This window comes from Trachemys scripta, chromosome 9, assembly GCF_013100865.1.
Source record: "Trachemys scripta elegans isolate TJP31775 chromosome 9, CAS_Tse_1.0, whole genome shotgun sequence".
Lineage (NCBI taxonomy): Eukaryota > Metazoa > Chordata > Testudines > Emydidae > Trachemys > Trachemys scripta.
Window position 1 is genome coordinate 9,183,592 of NC_048306.1, and position 18,367 is coordinate 9,201,958.

Below are 18,367 nucleotides of genomic sequence, written 5' to 3' on the forward strand. Positions count from 1 at the left end.
GAAAAAGTTGGGAAAAGAAAGAGAGAAACACATACAGCATGACTAAAATTGTAACTGCTACTGCTCTGAACAAGATAAGCATATGCTGCTCGTATAAACCTCTGTGAAAAAAATAGAACTGATGGATATTTTGTTTCATCATTTTTATTATTTCTTATAGGATCAGAAATCTTATCTGCAGTTGGGAGTGAGAGGATCAGGACTTTGGCCAACTAGAGCTGGTTGAAATTTTTCATTCAAAAAAACTTCTGGGGCGAGGTGGCTTTTTCATCAAAACAAATTTGCCTGGTTTTTCCATTGGAAATCTGAAAACCCAAAAAGCAATGTTTTTCCAGCAACCAACATGCAGATTTAGGTCCAAAAACTGGAAAAATTCAGTTTTTGCCCAAAATGTGTCAATTGTTTAGGTTTTCTACATGGGAAGAAAAAAAAATCAACAGAAATTAAAACTCATTTTCATAGACAGTTTTCTCTGAACCAAAAAATATTTCTTGGCCAGATGTAGATCCAGTTCCAGAGAAGTCTACAGAAACTTTCTTGTTGACATTAATGGGAGTTGGATTTGGTGCTGAAACTGGGATTTTCAAGCATTTCAAGACCTCCAAATCCCATTGTAATTGAATTAAAGTTAGACTCCTAATGCCCTTCAGCAAATTTTAAAATCCCAGATAAAATCTTTAACACTCAGACAATATGGGATTTCCTCTTACGTACTGGTTACTGACACAATAATTACTCATGTCAATGATGGTTTAAGTATTTAATATGCGGCAACTGTTGAAACATGTTGGTCAAATTCTGCCCTGGTTTAATATCAGTGGGGTTACACAAATGTAACTCCAGATGTAATTTGGCCCGGACTTGCAGCCATACCAGTCTGGGATATGATCTCATCACACATTGGTAGAGAGCCTATAGTAGTTATACAGGTTATTGCAAAGGTAGTTTTGGACAGCAGGACGTGGTTCACAGTTTGCAAAATATGATGGGATCCTTGAGATTCAAAGGCACTACTTAACCATATGGGAGTTATTATTTCAGTGGCGCTGGGGAAGGCTATTAACAGAGAGGGCCTCTGAAGACTGGTAATGAAGAATAATTCACACTCGTAGTCTCTGCTAGTGTTGGCGTTGGAACTAAATGCGGATATAATAACTCCTCCAAACAGCCTCTAAAGCATCACCCTAACATTTCTGACTTGCCTGACTATGCAAGCATTGATTAACAACAGGCCAAGCATGGCTCCAATTAAATTACTGCCGGTGTGGTAAAGCAAGTCGCAGAAATGTAAAGTGTCACCTGCAGATGCAGCAAGTAAATGACAACCCTTGCCCCCCGACATCTCTATCACTCCTAATGTATTTCTAACATTTCCAAGAAAGCCACCCAAGACCTGCCTAGGAACAGCAAAAATACATAAGTAAAGTGGCGGGGGGGTTGGAAGGAAGATATCCCTTTAAAACATCCAAAAGGAGATTCTAATTAAACGTCTTTAAACCAGGAGCTCAATGATTCACAGCTGCACCAAGAAAAACCGAAACGCAAGAAAATGTCCCCAAAGCCATATCCTCTCTCTCGAACAGTAATTGCAGAGTATGAGTAAAAACAAAGGCTTTAATTTTAATTACAGTTCATTCCACTTATTTGAAGAGAAATACATTTAAAAAACAACAAACAACAACAACGACGTTGGGTTAACACTTGCATTTTTCAACTGAACCCAGTGAGGGGCTGTTGAGAGCCTCATGGGCTTTAAGGCCAGAAGGGATGGTCATGATCCAGTCTGTCCTCCTGCACGTCACAGACTACTGAACCTCCCCTGCCCACTCCTGCAAAAGGCCCCTGTTATGTTGATAAAATTGAAGTCTGAGGATTTTGTCTAAGGAGATCTATCTTAATTTTGAACCACATGCTTACTTGACACAAGGATTAAGTGCCTGGGATGTACTGTAAGAGGAATCCCCAGCTGGCATATTGCCAGTGTAATGGGTCTTTGGCATGCACCCCACATTGCTGTCTAGGAGTGGCATGGCAACGATGAGCATGGGAGGTCATTTCAGTTAGGTGCAACTTAGAGCAGCCTCAGTGGACGAAATCCTCAGCCTGTCCCGAAGGTCCAGAGACACAAAGGGGCATTAAGCCATGTTTGCTCATCTCCTCAGCTGTGCTGGCTACAACACAACAAACAATCTTGTCCTTTAAGTAGAAGCTGGATCATGAAAATGTAGGGCTGAGATTTTCAAAGCCACCTACGGCTTGGACATGGGATTCCCAGTAGCTTGAAGGGATTTGGATGCCTAGTTCTTATTAGGCAGCTTTGAGTAAATCTGCATGTGTGCAGAGCTCTCTGGCTGACATACAGGGTACCTTGTTTGACACAAGCGATCACTGGTTATGAAAACAGGAACTAGTGTATGGGCCTTGGGCTATCATGCAACATAAAGTCCCGTTTTAAAATCCTCCCAGAGGGCATTGTTAATTTAATAACTGAATACAGAGTTCTGCAAACTTTACTAGAGTATTTATCTTGTTTTTATTGCGAAAGAAAAAGTAATTACTTTTTCAACTTGTTATTCTGCCTTTCGGCACGCACATATTCAAATGGCTACGTTCAAAAGCACTGTTACCAACTCCACTATTAGTCTCAGAAAAGTGAGAACAAGAATTACCCGAAATTAGATCTTCATAAAAACATCTTTATTTTACTTTAATTAAGATTCAGCTATATTAATTAAAATATGAATGGGGTCTCAGGCTCTTTCATGTGAGCAGGGATAAATAAAACATCTTTTATTCCCCCCCCCCCCGCCCCCAAATCTGAGATTTTACAGAATTCTAGTACAATATTTTTAAAATCTATCAAACCACGTCTCATTAACTAAAATCAATTGCAATTCTCTCATTATCCTCTACAGTGCCTAAGGATTTAATACACATCCAAGAACCTGGGATTTGTATTGCCTTATGTGCTTTAAGTCATGCACATCAGCTGAAAAATAATTGAGCATCTGTATAAAGGGAGGTTCATGGATATGTATACGATAGATTAATCTTACTCGAAGGCCATTCTTTAAGCTAAGTGTTAATATGATGCCTGGGCTCACTAATGATTCCATGTTGAACTTTTCACTCTATAAAGTCTAAAAGAAGGGCTGCCCGCTTGCTTAGCATCTAGAGGCAGAAGGAGATATGGTCCTTTGCACCAAAGGCCCTGGGGAGCACTACAGAAGCAGAATGTTCCCTATCGTCTAAGGCATTGGCACATGAGGTCACTCTGCTGAAATTGTTCTGGCCATTTTGGTGAGTGTCAATGAATGTCAGGGAGAGACAGAGCAGGTAAGACAGATGCTATGGCATGAAGACACTGTTAGGTGAACTGAGGAGTAGTGAAACCAGAAAAAGTTCATGGCAGCAAGAAGAAATCTTTGGGGCTATAACACATTGAGTAAGCTTCTCCCCACATCCACCAACAAGAGGAAAAATTATTACAAAGCTTTTCAATAGCATTGCAATAATAAATTACTCCTACAGTTCCCTTGTAATATTCTGACTATTCTCATTCAGGGTTGTGTTAGCAAGTAGTGATATCAGAGTGAAACCATGAAAGCAGCTTTAAGAATCACCTCTGATAATGGCATTAACATGCACAGTCTGTTTGCCTGCTGTACATTTCAGGTGGGACTAAATGAATGATTCATCTGCATTCGGTTTCCAAGATTGGATTTAGTTTAGGAAAACTAACTGACTGTGGTATCTAATCTATACATTTCAATTATGGATGCAGTGGATTATGCAGCAACAAACATGAATTATTTTGGCATTGCCTTTATTGCCAAGCTAAATTTTTTGAGTAATGTTAGCTACTATTATTATTTGTAACATTTGGGGGATGCATGGTGCTTTATAGACATATTAAAAGATGAGGTCTCTGAACTTACAATATACTTATGGTTCTATGTAAGGTAGATGTTGTTTTCTAACTGAGGCACTGTAATTAGATGTGGTACATTACAGCAAACTCACATCAGCCTACGGAGTTCAAGGAGGTATGGCTTTATGAGAATTAGATTTTTAAAAACCTCATTTAGAAAGCTATTAATTTTTTTCAGCTGTTACCTAAATCTTTGGAGAACAGTTATATTTGTACTTTCCCCCTGCCCTCTGTTGCAAGAGTGTATCTTGGTATACCAAGTATATTGGTATTCCATGTGGGTACGACTCTGCACTTCAGTACATTCGTTTGGAGTCAGAAAGTGAAAGCTTTGCGACCATTGGGAAAATAGGTATCCTTTCCATAATACTGAGCATGGTGACTTGTAGGACAGAGACTAGGCAATATAGCCATTCAGAAGAGGAAAAAGAGAGGTCTGGTCAAGGATTAGAACACAGCAAAACTTCTCTGTGGCTCAGCAGAAAGCATCTCAAAACAGTACATATTTAAGAAATATAATACAGACAGAAAAATTGGTTGACAATTGTGGATAGCGCTTATTCTTAGAACACCACATTTTGAAGCTTGGGGCTCAAAGCTGGGAGAGTTACTTATGATGCATGCTGGAGTATTGCCCAAATTTTCAATAGTTGTTCATGGTTCATACCATAGGAAGCTAAAGAACCTGTAACCACAGGGTGACACTAATTCCTAGTGTACTCTATTGTCTGCAATGCACTGGGCCTTAATAACAGAAAGAGGTGCAATAGGGACTTCACTGCATCATCAGGGATGAATAGTGCCATGGTTTCTATAGTTACCCAGTGTTTCAAGTCTGCATAATTAAAACACTAGTTTTCATCCCATGGACAGAATTTTGTTCTCATGTAAACCAGTACAACCTTATTGCCCCAGTTGCTATATGGCAAAATCCTAATAGAAGAGTATTTCTGCATTTTCCCCAAAAAAATTTCCCTTGAAAAAAGTGTATTTCCACAAATGATTAAAATCTGTGGTACCAGTTGTAATCTGTCCATTTCCCTATTCAACGGGAACATAAAAATGTAATAAGCTACGTACATAAAATATGAACGCTGTTTTATGTTACTTTTAGTGTTTTATTTCTCAAAGACTCTACAATTAAGATAAGTTAATTTCAATTCCTTAATTGAAGCTCCTGGCAAAACTTTCAGATATTAATGTTTGGAACTGAAGAAGAGAACAAGGTTAGTGACATCAAGAGGTTAGAGACAGACAGAATTTGGCATGGAGAAGAGGGGGGAAGAAGCTATTGAATTCTTTGTATTAATCATGAAACTCCTGGATTGTTTATTTTTGCAGTGAGCAAAATGTATCACATATGGGACAGGGAGAACAAATCAGCTGAAAGAAACTATTAAAAATACATAGGCCTGATTCTTATTTACTCTGGAGTAAATCAAAGGTAAATTGCACTGATGTCAACTGAGTTACTCTGATGTAAGTCAGATCAGAATCCAGCCCCTATCTGATGAGCAGGTAAGTTCTGTGCCTTTGTGACAGCCACCAGATTCGTGGCAACATCAGAAATTGAAACTGGGCGCTCCAGAGCTAAAATTATGTGCTGGGATAGCTTGAGGAACTCAGATGTTACCGTGATGAGTGCAGTATAAGAAGCCATACAGCAATGGTTCTCAACCATGGGTACACAAAGGTCATGGGGGATACATCAACTCATCTAGAGATTTGCCTAGTTTTACAATAGGCTACATAAAAAGCACTAGCCAAGTCATTGCAAACTAAACTTCCATACACTGACTTGTTGAGACTGCTCTGTGTACTGTACACTGAAATGTAAGTACAATATTTATATTCCAATTGATTTATGGTATGATTATATGGTAAAAATGAGACAGTCGGCAATTTTTCAGTACTCGTGTGCTGTGAAACTTTTGTATTTTAGCTCTGATTTTGTAAGCGAGTACAAGTGAGGTGAAACTTGAGGGGCGCAGGAGGTACACAAGACAAATCAGACTCCTGAAAGGGGTACAGTAGTCTGGAAAGGTTGAGAGCCACTGCCATACAGAACAGCGCTAATGAGCCAAGGGTGTCCAATTGTAAGAGACTGATATCCTCTGATCAGGCAGAGAGGATGACCTGTAACATGCACACCAGTGGGTTACATACTTCTTCTGATCAAATGAATCTCTTATCAAGTATTGGAGGCCCATAACAATTCAATGCTGGACGAATCTGTACTTACGTGATAGCTGATACAACAGGGATTGAACTGGCGACCTCCAGAGCCAAAAGCATGAGCTGTCACAGCTCCCACCTGAAGAACCTTGGCTTATTAGCTGGGACTGTAACAAACTCACGTCTTCTGTGGATTGGGTACAGAAGGAGTCCTATATCACCCAATCACCAGTGGGTTACACCTTTCTCTGCCAATGGCCACCTATAGTAAAGCCTCCTTAGAGGGAAAAAGAGAGTGTTCTTCCATCTTTGTGCCTATCACCCTCCTTCATAATGGAAGACAGGTGCTCAAATGACCATTCCATGTCTAGAGAAACAAGTTGTGTGAGGTAATACCTTTTATTGAACCAACTTCTGTCAGTGAGAGAGACAAGCTTTCGAGCTCTGCAGAGCTCTTCTTCAGGTCTGGTCAAGGTATTCAGTGTCACAGCTCATACAAGATAAAAGAGATACTTGAGCATAAGTTTTCTAAGGGACCATTCGAGGTGAAGTGGCCCTGGGTAGCTCAAAAGCTTGTCTCTCCCACCAGGATCCTGGGACCGATACAGCTACAACACCACTGCATGCATTCAATGTCTTTCTTTTTCTTTCTCAATACCGTATTTCATTTTTCCATGTATATTCTCGTGTGCATGTTCTATCCTCTCTACATAGACATCCTCAGTCCCCCTGCTTAATGCCTGGCCTGTTTGGCTATATAATAGTTAGCTATTCATATATGCACTGTTTCTTTCAATGCTGCATACTTACACTTTTATACCCTCAGTGCATTTTTATCTGTTATTCTTCAAAAGCCATTCTGAACAGATGGTGTCCCTGTATGAATGCTCATTCAATCTGCTGTGATAGTATCTGCTTAGCACTGGACAAATTGTTTGGCTTGCAAAGTTTTTGTTTTGACATTGGCAGTCATATTAATTTGTGTGCCAACCTTTCACAATTGATTTTGTTCATGCCTTTTACCAAGCAGACTTTTTCAATATTGCTAAATAGTTCTGCATATCAGAGGTTGCCAGGCTAAGGGTACTTCTGTGTGCTGCATACCGTAGCAAATTAATAGGAGCTTTTTAAGATGTTCAGAATTATACCCCAGCAGATTCCGAGATAGACATGAGGAAGATTTTGCTTTTTGCTGACAGTTTAGCCCTTTTGGGGTGTAGCCCTCTACTGTCAGAACTTTCCCAAAGTTAAATAATTTGGCTGATCCTAAACAAAAGATTTACACCATCCAGTGAATAAAAGCCAATTTCATGTTCCCATATTTCAGCACATCTGAGACATTCCCAAAACTTCTTAAGTGTGAATCACTGAAACCTGTTTTTTCCCCGCTCCCTTATGGAGCATGAACAAAATGGACACAGTGTCCCTGTATCAGACATATAATGCTAAAAATTGAAATACAAGTGCCCTAATATGCCTGCAACGGGAGTTGTATGATGATCGAAGGAAGTGCATAACCCTCAGTTCATGTGCTAATGATGCACAGGATCTTTTGTATGCAATACATTGTACAAGTATACTGTGTACGTGATGGTATTGGGTCTCTTTCTATTTCAAAAGAGAAACAGGATAACCATGAATTTGATAACAAATGCATTTTCATTCCTCGCTTCCCCAGTCCTGTATATTATCTCTGCAAATCCATCCCTTTAAGACTCCTCGGCAAAAACCTGAAGTGAATATAGTTTCCGTGGAGCATTTTTGGTTGTCGTAAGGATGCAATCTACTCTTGACCATGACATTGAAAAGTTTCAAACAGGCAGCAGTATTTTCTGAGTTGCAACTTGAACTCTCCTCTACATTTTAGCATTCAGAACTTGTTCTTTCAGTAAGCCTCACTGGGTTTGTCTACACTGCAATGTAAGCCCAGGGTTAGTAGAATCTGAGTTAACAGACCCTGGATTTGTTAACCTAGAGCTTCAGTCTCTACACTCATTTGTAACCCCAGGTTAGGAATTGTTGGACCCAGGGTCCTGACCTAGGGCTCCAGTGTCTATGCTGCATTATGCAGGCCCCAGGCCAACCACCCATATCCCAGACTTCCTAGCTCTCTCCCAAAATGTGGCTGCTCTTGCCTTTTGTTCATGGTGCAGCGTGGGAAAACTATACTCTCCAGAGGATAAAAAAAAGTCAGCCCGTGGGACTCCCAGAGCACGAGTCCAGTGTGGCTGCATCTACACTGCAAAGCAGTTCGGCTTCAATCCTGGGTCCCTGCTTGACTCAGACCTCTGTACCTGTGGGGTCCTGGGATCCTGGGCTTTGCATCTGAGTTATTATGAGGTACCCGCACTTCGATCTCATTTGCAGTAAATGCTGGTAACGTTATGGTGTGCGCTCCATTCCCAGGGAAAATTAGAAATGCAAACCCTATACTCCAGAAGGTGTTGCAGGACTGTAAAGTCACTCCTTCTCCAACCTGCAGCTTATGCTCACAACGTGCACAAATAGCCATTGCATCAGTTTATATGCAGGAGCCACAGTTTGCTGCAGTGAAACATGGAAGAATTTTAGGGCTGTCCGTGATATGGATTTAAAAACCTGCAGCAGAGTTAAGTAGCCTCTCTCCTCTTCCCAACATTGTCCCTTCCCTTTTATGTGAATGAACGTTATGGAATCCAGGATGGGGTAAATGAGGGGTGGCGTTAAAAGAAGAAAGCAAGATACTGGTAGGAAAGGAGGAATTCATTGATAACCACAATTGAAATGCACGGGCAGCTCAGATTTCGAGCAACCACTTCTACAGAAACTCTTGGAGGAGAAAAGTTGCTTGAGAAGCTCCATAAAAGTTAAACCCTCCTGACTGCCTAAAACATCCAAACAATGGTGTGGTCAGGACAGGAGGTGTGCCCATGTAGCTGAATATATGATCTCAGGTCCACAGGAATATTCTTTGGATTTCAGGCCATTGAGTGGTCCTCAATGCCACCACAACTCACTCCGGAGCTGTGCTGCCATTGGCTCCCTGCCTGCAGCTATAACTTTCAGCAAGGAGAATTCAGATTCAAAAAGAGGCCATGGGAACACGAGCAGCATTCAATCCCATAAATCTGGCAATGGGGAGGAAAAATGATCTAGCCAAAGGGAGCTCTGTCTCTCTTTCCAGGAGCCTAATTTAACCATTATGGCATTGTTATCAATGAATTCCTCTGAGGCAACAGACTAGGAGTCAAGAAACCTGGATTCATCTCTGCTACCAACTCTCTGTGTGAATTCAAGCAAGTCAATTCCTTGTACCTCAGTCTTCCCCTGCTGATAACTAATACTTAACCACCTTTGTAAAGTGACATGAGTTCAATGAATGGAAAATGCTTCACAACATTATATATAGTTAAATGGTGCCCACAAGTGAACGCGGGCACAAAATTACCATATCCTTTTTTTGGTGATTCCATCAGTACTTTAAAAGAAATAGAAAAAGCCTTGTAAATGACACATTTGTACTATGTGTAGTTACTCCTGAAACAAACGTGTTCCAACTCTCATTATTTAAGCTTCCGGCTGGCTCTTTGATGTACAAAGATGCAATGAAATAACACACTGACAGATAAGCATACAGATACTGGGCAAAGATATATAGCTGCAGACAGGAAAGTCCACTGAAACTTTCAACATGAATTCCAGACTAGTTACAGCCGATCACAGAAAAATCAGGCAAGCCTTTGGGTCAAAATCTAAATTTGTGAGAGTGACATTGAGCTTTATTTGTTCCTGCATTATAACACAGCCTTTAGGAACAATCACCTTAACATGGAGTATACAGAGTACAGCAAAGAGATACCAGCATAAAAGGAAATTACATTATGCCACATGTAATATATTGTTTGACATATTCTGATCTTTTTTCTGGGCAAGGCAGTAAAGTATCTTTCCAAGTTCAGTAGAAGCTGGGCATTGGACATGCAAATACATATTAATTGCTCAATATTCCCAAGGAAAAATGTTACATTCCACCTACCATAGGTAAGTCACATTTGATTTTATACATTTCCCTTCAAACGGAGGCTATTCCAAAGCATGACTTGGAGCCTGGTAGTGCAGGAACAATGGAGAGGAATAGGACAGACATTATTGACCAGACTGTCAGCTGGGGTAGATCTGCATAGCTCCTTAGAAGTCCATAAAGCTATGGAACTTTGAACCAGCTGAGGACCTCATCTGCAAGATGTTGAGCACCTTCTTCATGTTCCTGAGAGAGTCTGCAAATTACTGATTTCAGTGGCAAGCACAGTGAGTAACATGCTGGTTTCGGCCCTATAAGACTGATTTTCAGAGGTCTTTTGCACCTGTATTTCCCACCACCACCAGGGGCTCAGAACCTCCACCGATACAAGGGCTATATGATTTGTTCTACTGACTCTTGGATAGGCTACCAGAGGATTATGCCCCAGCTATGCAACAACTCTCAACGTCCATCCTGCCCCCTATGAGCGGATACCAGACCATTGTTTAGTACTTCAATTCCTGTCTCACTTGTGTTGAAAAACGTTGCAAACTGCCATTATAATCCCAGCATCACAAGCTAGAAAGACTTTTGCTACCAAGTTACAATGAAAGTAAAATGCAAATGAAAACAAACTGATAGTAAAGTGTGTTTTGAGACTCTTTATAATGCTACAACTATTTTGGGGTTGATGATAAAAAAAAAATCAGACTAAATACCATTTACTACATTTTGATACATGGGAAATCTAGTTATTGATGGACACTTCAAACAACTGAATGGACTATCTCAATATCAATTACATGAGCCTTCTAAAAATTGGAATTGTGAGCAGCTAACAAAGAGCTGAATCAAGTTTAATCTTTCCATTTCTTTTAATCCATCGATCTGACAAAATGAGCTAAGATTCAGCAACCGTGTGTAATTCATATTAAGCTGCATCCTCTTAAACCAATGGCGTAACCCCACCCCCATTCTTAAAAAAATAAAGAGAGAGAGAGAATTGGGCCCATAATGCGCAGTCCAAAAAACTGACAACCGTTCTGTGCGCGCGCACACACCAATGCAACACGTACACGGAGTTTTACAGATGAGTTTTACATATATACCACACTAGTAATGTTTTGTTTTTAATCGAATCCTTGAATTTTAAGAAGCGGTAGCACACGGAGAATGAACTTTCAATTCTTCAACCAGAAGGTTGCACCAGTTTAACCAGATGTAGTTAGAATGATGCAAAGCCTCTTTGGGTGTTCTTATTACAGTGTAAGATAGATTTAAATAAACCAAAACAAGCCTATTCTTAGTCATATTAAACTAAGCCAAATAAAAGTATCCACACTGGGGTTTGCACTGCTTTAACTATAGGAGTTCAAATTGACACTTCAGCGTACAATGCAACTGTTTGTTGTGGACAAGCTCTTATGCATCTAGAAAGCCACCTTTTGAGTAGCTTTTTGGTTATTCATGGCATACACTAGCAATCATAATCAACATTTTTGATACAGCAATGCCGTCCCCTTGGTGTGGAATCATTTCCAGCCCATTCCTAGTGCATGGGACCAGCAGCCCTCACCCTCTGTCTGTCTGCTGCCTTTTCAAAAGCTCTTAACCTTATGTGCCCAGCCAAACCAGCCTTCAGGTAAACACCATTACCCTCTAATGTGTAATATAATGTAAAATAATAGCTTTACTTCACCCCCAAGCACACAGTCCATGAGCAGCAGGTGCTACTTTCATTGGAAGATAATCCACTTTTTACCCTTTCTGTTGCTCTTAGAATAATTTCCTACTGCATTCTGATGAAAACTTAATAGGAATTATAAAATCTGGGGAATCATTTCAGATGTGGAAGCACTCAGATACTATGGTGATGGGCAGCCGTATAAAACCCTAAAATAGATATTGCTATAAAAAAACCACACACAGTACAGTGGCTATGCTTGTTTTGCTTTAGGGAGACAAGAGAGAACAGGATGGTAGTCTTGCACTTCTCTGTGTATTCAGCACCGCCCTTTTCCACTTCATCTTGCTATACTTATGCTGCCAATCTCATATGTAAAACCGGGTAGGAAACGGTCTCTCTCACCCACAAAAAACTGAGATTTCAAAAAAAATTCCCATGCCACGTTGAAAGCTCTCTGTTTCTCCCCAAAGTTGCTTTCTAAAGGGCAAGGGAGCAAAAGGAGCTTGACCCCAGAACAGCAATAGCTCAGTAGGCAAGGTACTCAACACAGGTGGTGTCGCCTTCTGCCGTTCTGGGGATTAGCTCTGTGTGGTCAGCATCCCTTCCTGCTGTTGTGCTCAGTTGTCCTCTTTGTCTGCAGCCCCTCTGTCGCTCCAGGAGCTGCTGTAGCATCTTTGTGACTCAGCCCTCCAGCCAGGCCACTAAGTGGGTTCCCCTTCTGGGGTAGTCTTTCAAACTCTCATCTGTCCATGCGGCATCAGGCAGTTTTCATGGCCACTGCCCTAAACCTGTCACTACAACAGGAACTCAGTCCATCTTCCTGCTCACTGCCCCAAACAGTACCACTCTGTAGTGGTTGGTAGGGGAACCCAGGCCCGCCCTCTACTCTGGGTTCCAGTCCAGGGCTCTGTGGTGAAGAGGTGTGCATCTCCACCACCTTATTGCTCTCACCCCTGGACTCCTTCCTACCAGGCTTCTTCTCACTTACCTCAGGGGAAGAACTGCAAGCTTCTGCTCTACTGCCTTCCACTGTTGCTAGCCTCTTGGCTTTGTAGAAGCCCTGCCTGTTCCCTCACAGGTGAACCTTCTTCTAATTAGTTTCCTCCAGTTTAAGTCTTCCCTCTTTACAGTCTCATTGGCTGATTGGATCCACTTGGCCTCATGCAACCATCTTAGGGCCAGCATGTGGGAGTATGCCCCATCACAGTATGCTCACCCGCAATGTGAGAGACCCAGATTCAAGTTGCTGCTCTGAATCAGGGACTTGTTGAAAGAAAATGTTTTAGCTTATATATATATATATATGTACACATTTTCAGATGAAACTAATTGCTGAATTTGATCCAAATTTGAATCTGCACTTTTCAGTAAATATATTATTTGTCAAAAAATTTCAACCATCTCTGTTTTCAATTTCTCACAGCCTCTTCAGGCCTGCAGAGCTGGACTCAACGTGCTATGAAAATCAGATGTGCGCACGCATTGTGACAGGGTTTTCTTCTGCAGTTCCTCATTGGGTCGCAGAGTCTCTGCTGGTTGACCATTGTCTCTCATGCCATCTGATATAATGGTGTTTTAACCCTCTGGCCAAGGCACAATTCAGTCCCACATCTTTTGGGGCATTCTAGTCCCCAAAATTAGGGAAAAACACAACTCAAAACAACCCTCCCCTCTCCCAGGGTCCCAAATCTCTGGCTCCAGCCCAAGCCCGAACATGTACACAGCAATTTTTCAGCCCAGAGCCTGAGCATAGGTCAGCTGACCCAGGCCAGCCATGGGGTTTTTATCACTGTGTAGACATACCCTTTGTGGGTCTCCTAAGCTCTTTCTGGCCCTTCTTTCAGGAGGTCCAGCCAATCAGCAAGCTACTTCAGTCTCCAGGTTGCTACCACGCTTTTCTCATGTCAGGAGAAGCAGAACTATGCTTCCCTTCCTAGTCAGCCTGAACTGGGCTAGGTCTCCTTTTAACTTCATTCTTCATACTTGACATCTGCTCCAGGTGTGCAGGGTGGGGCCAGCAGCATCTACTGTCTTTCATTAACCCGCGCCTTGCCAGCATAGGGTCTGTCTGCCCCATCACAAACCTATAAAATACTATTTCTAAACCAGCTTTTCTATAAAATAGATGGCCTCTACAGAATACATGCTGCTAATATGTGGTATAATGGTTTTAAGTGGCACTCTTTGGGAGTGACCTGCACAGTTCAGTTGTGAGTAATGAAGGTATCCCAAAATCATTGTACATTTATACCACAGCATGAATGCATTATCTACCATGTACGACTCATTAATTATAATGTATTCTCCCTCTCTCTCCACACATATATAGAGAGAGGCAACACATGAATTACTTCAGTCAATGAAATGCAGCCATCTCTGGAGTGGGACAGCATGCCATAGTTTCTTATTCAAATAGTCTGTATTTGTTCTAGACTAACCGCCATGCTCTTTCTACACAAAAGCCCTGTAAAAAAATTATTGTGCATGCCTTTCATCAGCTATACCATTTATGTCTGACAGTTGGTGTGTTTATTTTAACTGTCAAATTATGATGTCTGTCAAAACATATTGCATTCTTTATGTCACCAGATGCCAGCCTATGTCTTCATATTCTGACTGGAGTGTCATAATTGTTTCAGCATTTTGTAAAGCTTATTTCTGAAATGTAGAACATTCGCTGCAAAAAATGACTTGCTTTAGTAAAAGTTACAGAAATGTCTGCCGTTTTCTGTCCCATCGCTTTGAAGACACAATGGCTATGGCAGGAAATGGTCTACTTGTCTATTTTGTATTACAACAGACATATCTGCATCTGTTATGTATTTATAGGATCAGATTTTTCAGAGGAGCCTATGGGATTTAAGTACTCTGGCTAAAATATTCAAAAGCATTTATTGACTTAGATTCCTAAGTCCTATTTTCAAAAGTGACTTAGGCACTTTGAAAGTCAATGGGATAAAGGTTTCTAAGTGCCTAACAGGCTTTTAAAAATAGGAATCAGGGAAATCGGGGGTGAAATTTTCAAAAGCACACCTTAGATGACCTAGTCTTCCCTTTCACCCCAGCTGTATGTGCAAAAGGGGAGCTCCCTTCCACAGCTCCCTTGAATGGGTGTTCTAATGAAGCAAACATTCAGTGTGTTTGTGTGTGTGTAAATAGAGAAGTTCAAATGTGTGTCTGTAAATAAAAATCTTCCCGTGTGTACAAATTGTGCTTATTACTCCTAGGATGTGTGGGCAGATGTACCTCAGATGTGGTAATCCTACAGACGGGTGAGGGGGAGAGAAGTGAGTGGCAGGGGCGGGACCTTGTGCGGGGAAGAGGTGGAGCAGAGGGGGACCTGGGGGGGAAGGGGGGGGGCCTGGGGGGGGAAGAGATGGTGCCTTGGGGTGGGGAAGAGGTGTGTCAAGGAACAGGGTCTCAAGGGTGCAGTTACTAGCCAATAGAAAGGTGGCAACCCTAATGCACCCATTTAAGGGAGATGTTTTTCCTTTGAAGCGGCTATAATAAAATAAAGACAAGACTTTACTTTTTCATGTAGTTACCATATTTCCAAAAGGCTAATATAGTTTCGGTTCATTTCAGTTTGAGACCTTTTCAGTGAAGGCACCAAGCTAAATTGTTATTTAAACATAACAGTAAAAATGGTCATAATGAAATTCTCTGCGTTTGGCTCCTCTGACAGTTCAGTCATCGGCTGGAACTAATATTGTGTTATGATGCAATAATCTCTAAATATAGTCTGTGATTTGTGCACAATAATGTGATCTGCGGCCAATCCTAGTTCAAAGCATTATGATGAAGTAGGCTTTGTTTTAGGGACAATGTCACAAAGGAAACAAGGCAAAACTGAAATCTATAATAAGGCCCAAGACAAGGAAGCTAATAGATTAGGGTGTGAAAAATCTATTTACTTTAAAAGATAGCTGGAGTAAAGAAATTCAAATAGATAAAGTCAAATTGAGTCAGTAAAGAACTCAACAATAAAAGAGGCTGGATAAACCAGTAAAAGTGAAATCATTTAAAATCAAATCCATAGGGCTGCAGAGTAATTTCTACCAGGTGGACTGGGAGTTTCTTATAACGGTTAGAAACAGCATGGAGTTGAATTATAAATTCACAGGATTTTTTATTCTGTATGCTTTCCATCTCTGTCTGGTTGAGTAGCCAATCATTTTTTGTCCTGCTTTTGCCCACACAGTACACAGCCTGTCCCTGTTCAGACAAGACACCAATGCAACTATAGGATTTATTCGTTTGAGGTCTGTTTTGATTACATGATGCCCATAACAGCTAGCACCAATTCTGCTGTATCCCTAGATATCCTTCAGTGGGTTATCACTATCTGGGGTGGGCAGGGGAAGCTGGTTAAAACTACAGCTTATATACTAGGATCCTTGTCATAAGTGGCTTTCAATAAAACCATGTTTTGCTTTTGCTGCCATAGTTTTCCATTTTGTACTCTTTATATTTAGTGAAGTTTGTAACTAAAAATCCATGTAAGCATGCTGAGCTTAAAATATACTTATCTCTGAAGGCCTATGGAATAATTATTTTTGTAATTGTGGATTAAAAGAATCAGAAAAAGAATCAAATACAGCACAAAATCACGGCCTTTTGTCCAAGTAACTTAACTATTAGAACTTTTTCTTAATGTAGTCTATATTTTAAAAAGCCATCGACCATTCTCTGTAGTATAGTATACACAACCTGTTGAAAGCAATAAAGAATACTCAAGTCTAAATGGAGACATTGAGGGCAAAGTTCAAAGGTGACATTTGAAGGGTTGATTGGCTTAATAAGCAATTTGGGTTTGGAAGAGACTTTCCTCCTTATCCCTCTAGGGATAGGCTTCCAGGTGGATCTAATGACTTCTCTGTTTAGACCATAACAGAAATCTAGGAAGAACCTGCAGAAAGGAGATCATATAGGTGGATACTGCTTACATTTATTGTGTTGGCTTCAACAGGGAAATGAGACGGTCAGGTTGATTCATAGAGTGTATACAGATCTTTTCCTGCTCTAACAAAGCAAGCTACTCATTTTTGAACTGATAACAATGCAGCATTAACCAATGAGCCTCCTCCGAAGATGTATCTCACCTGGGTTTTGTCACCTGCTAGGGAAGCCAGGGGGATATCATTGCATTCACCCAATCACCTAAAACTGTTGATGCACATGCTTTGGGAATCAAGCTGTTTGGTATGTGCACTCATATAGGGGAAGTCCTTAGCACTGAATTCCTGAGTCTAAAACAGGTTTTATGTTCCACTCTATATGCATCCGAAGAAGTGGGCTGTAGCCCACGAAAGCTTATGCTCTAATAAATTTGTTAGTCTCTAAGGTGCCACAAGTACTCCTGTTCAGAGTCTAAAATGCTGGCAGGGTGGGAGAAACCTGGAAGCAAGTGGCCCTCCATTCAGGCTAAATGAGCGAACAATTAAATATCATATTGTTTAGAGAGAGCTGAAATAATTGGAGCCTCCAACCAAACCACAGGCTACATGCAAGACCATTCAGTAATCTGAGCTATGTGGACAGAGAGCAGAGATTTAAAAAAAAAAAAATTCCCATCCCAAATCAAGATAAAAATTCAAAATCTCAAATATTTTCACAAACCAGTAATTTGGAAAAAAAAATTAGGTTGATCAAAATGTTTTGTTTCAATAATTTTGAAGTGAATCATTTTGATTTCAACCATTTATTTTTTTAAATCTTTTTCACATTGACTACTATTTTGAAACGAAAGGTCATTTCCACTCTGAAAATAAAACTTTTCATTTTGAAAATGTCAAAATATCAAAAAAAGTGTTGAATAGACACATTCGTCAAAACCAACCCTTTCCCACGAATGGTTTCAATTTCAACAAATCAACATTTTCCAATAAAAAAAATGTATTGGAAAATTTCCAACCAGCTCTAGCAGACGGACTGTGGGCTGAATGAAAATGCTGGGTTGTGAGATTAATTTGAGGGGGAGGGAGGACAGAAACTTTTGAAACATCATGAAAACAGACAGAGAAGGCAGGAAAGACGCCAAGACACAGAAAGAACAGCAGTTGTGGTGTGACCCTCAGAAAAACTACGAGTGAGCTTTTGGGTAAAGTGCTGTCTGGAAAGAGGCTTGGAATGGAGAGCAACTGTCCCCTGCTGTTTGATTCCTGCTATGTTCAGGGAAACAGAACTGTATGTACATTCTGTGTAAAAAAACAGGACTGCATTAAAAAAATACCTGACTCCATCATCAATTTCTCCTTCTAAGGGAGCAGCCAGCTAACAGCTCAAGTCAAAAGGGGCAATATAGGCACAGATAAAGTGGTACACACACATCTTCTGTCCTCCATTCATTCTGACTCAGCCCACGTGGGGGTTTGGAAAAAATCAATCCTTAATTATATACCTGCGTGTACTTACCCTTTTGCATGCACACACAGCCATTACTGAAACTCTGGCCTCTGAGGAGTATAAGATATTATCCTTAGTGTGCACTTTTAAATACCACAGGGAATTTAGAGATAGTATACTATATGGTATGGAAACAAAGGTAAGAGACAAAACTGCTCTCTTCCATTGC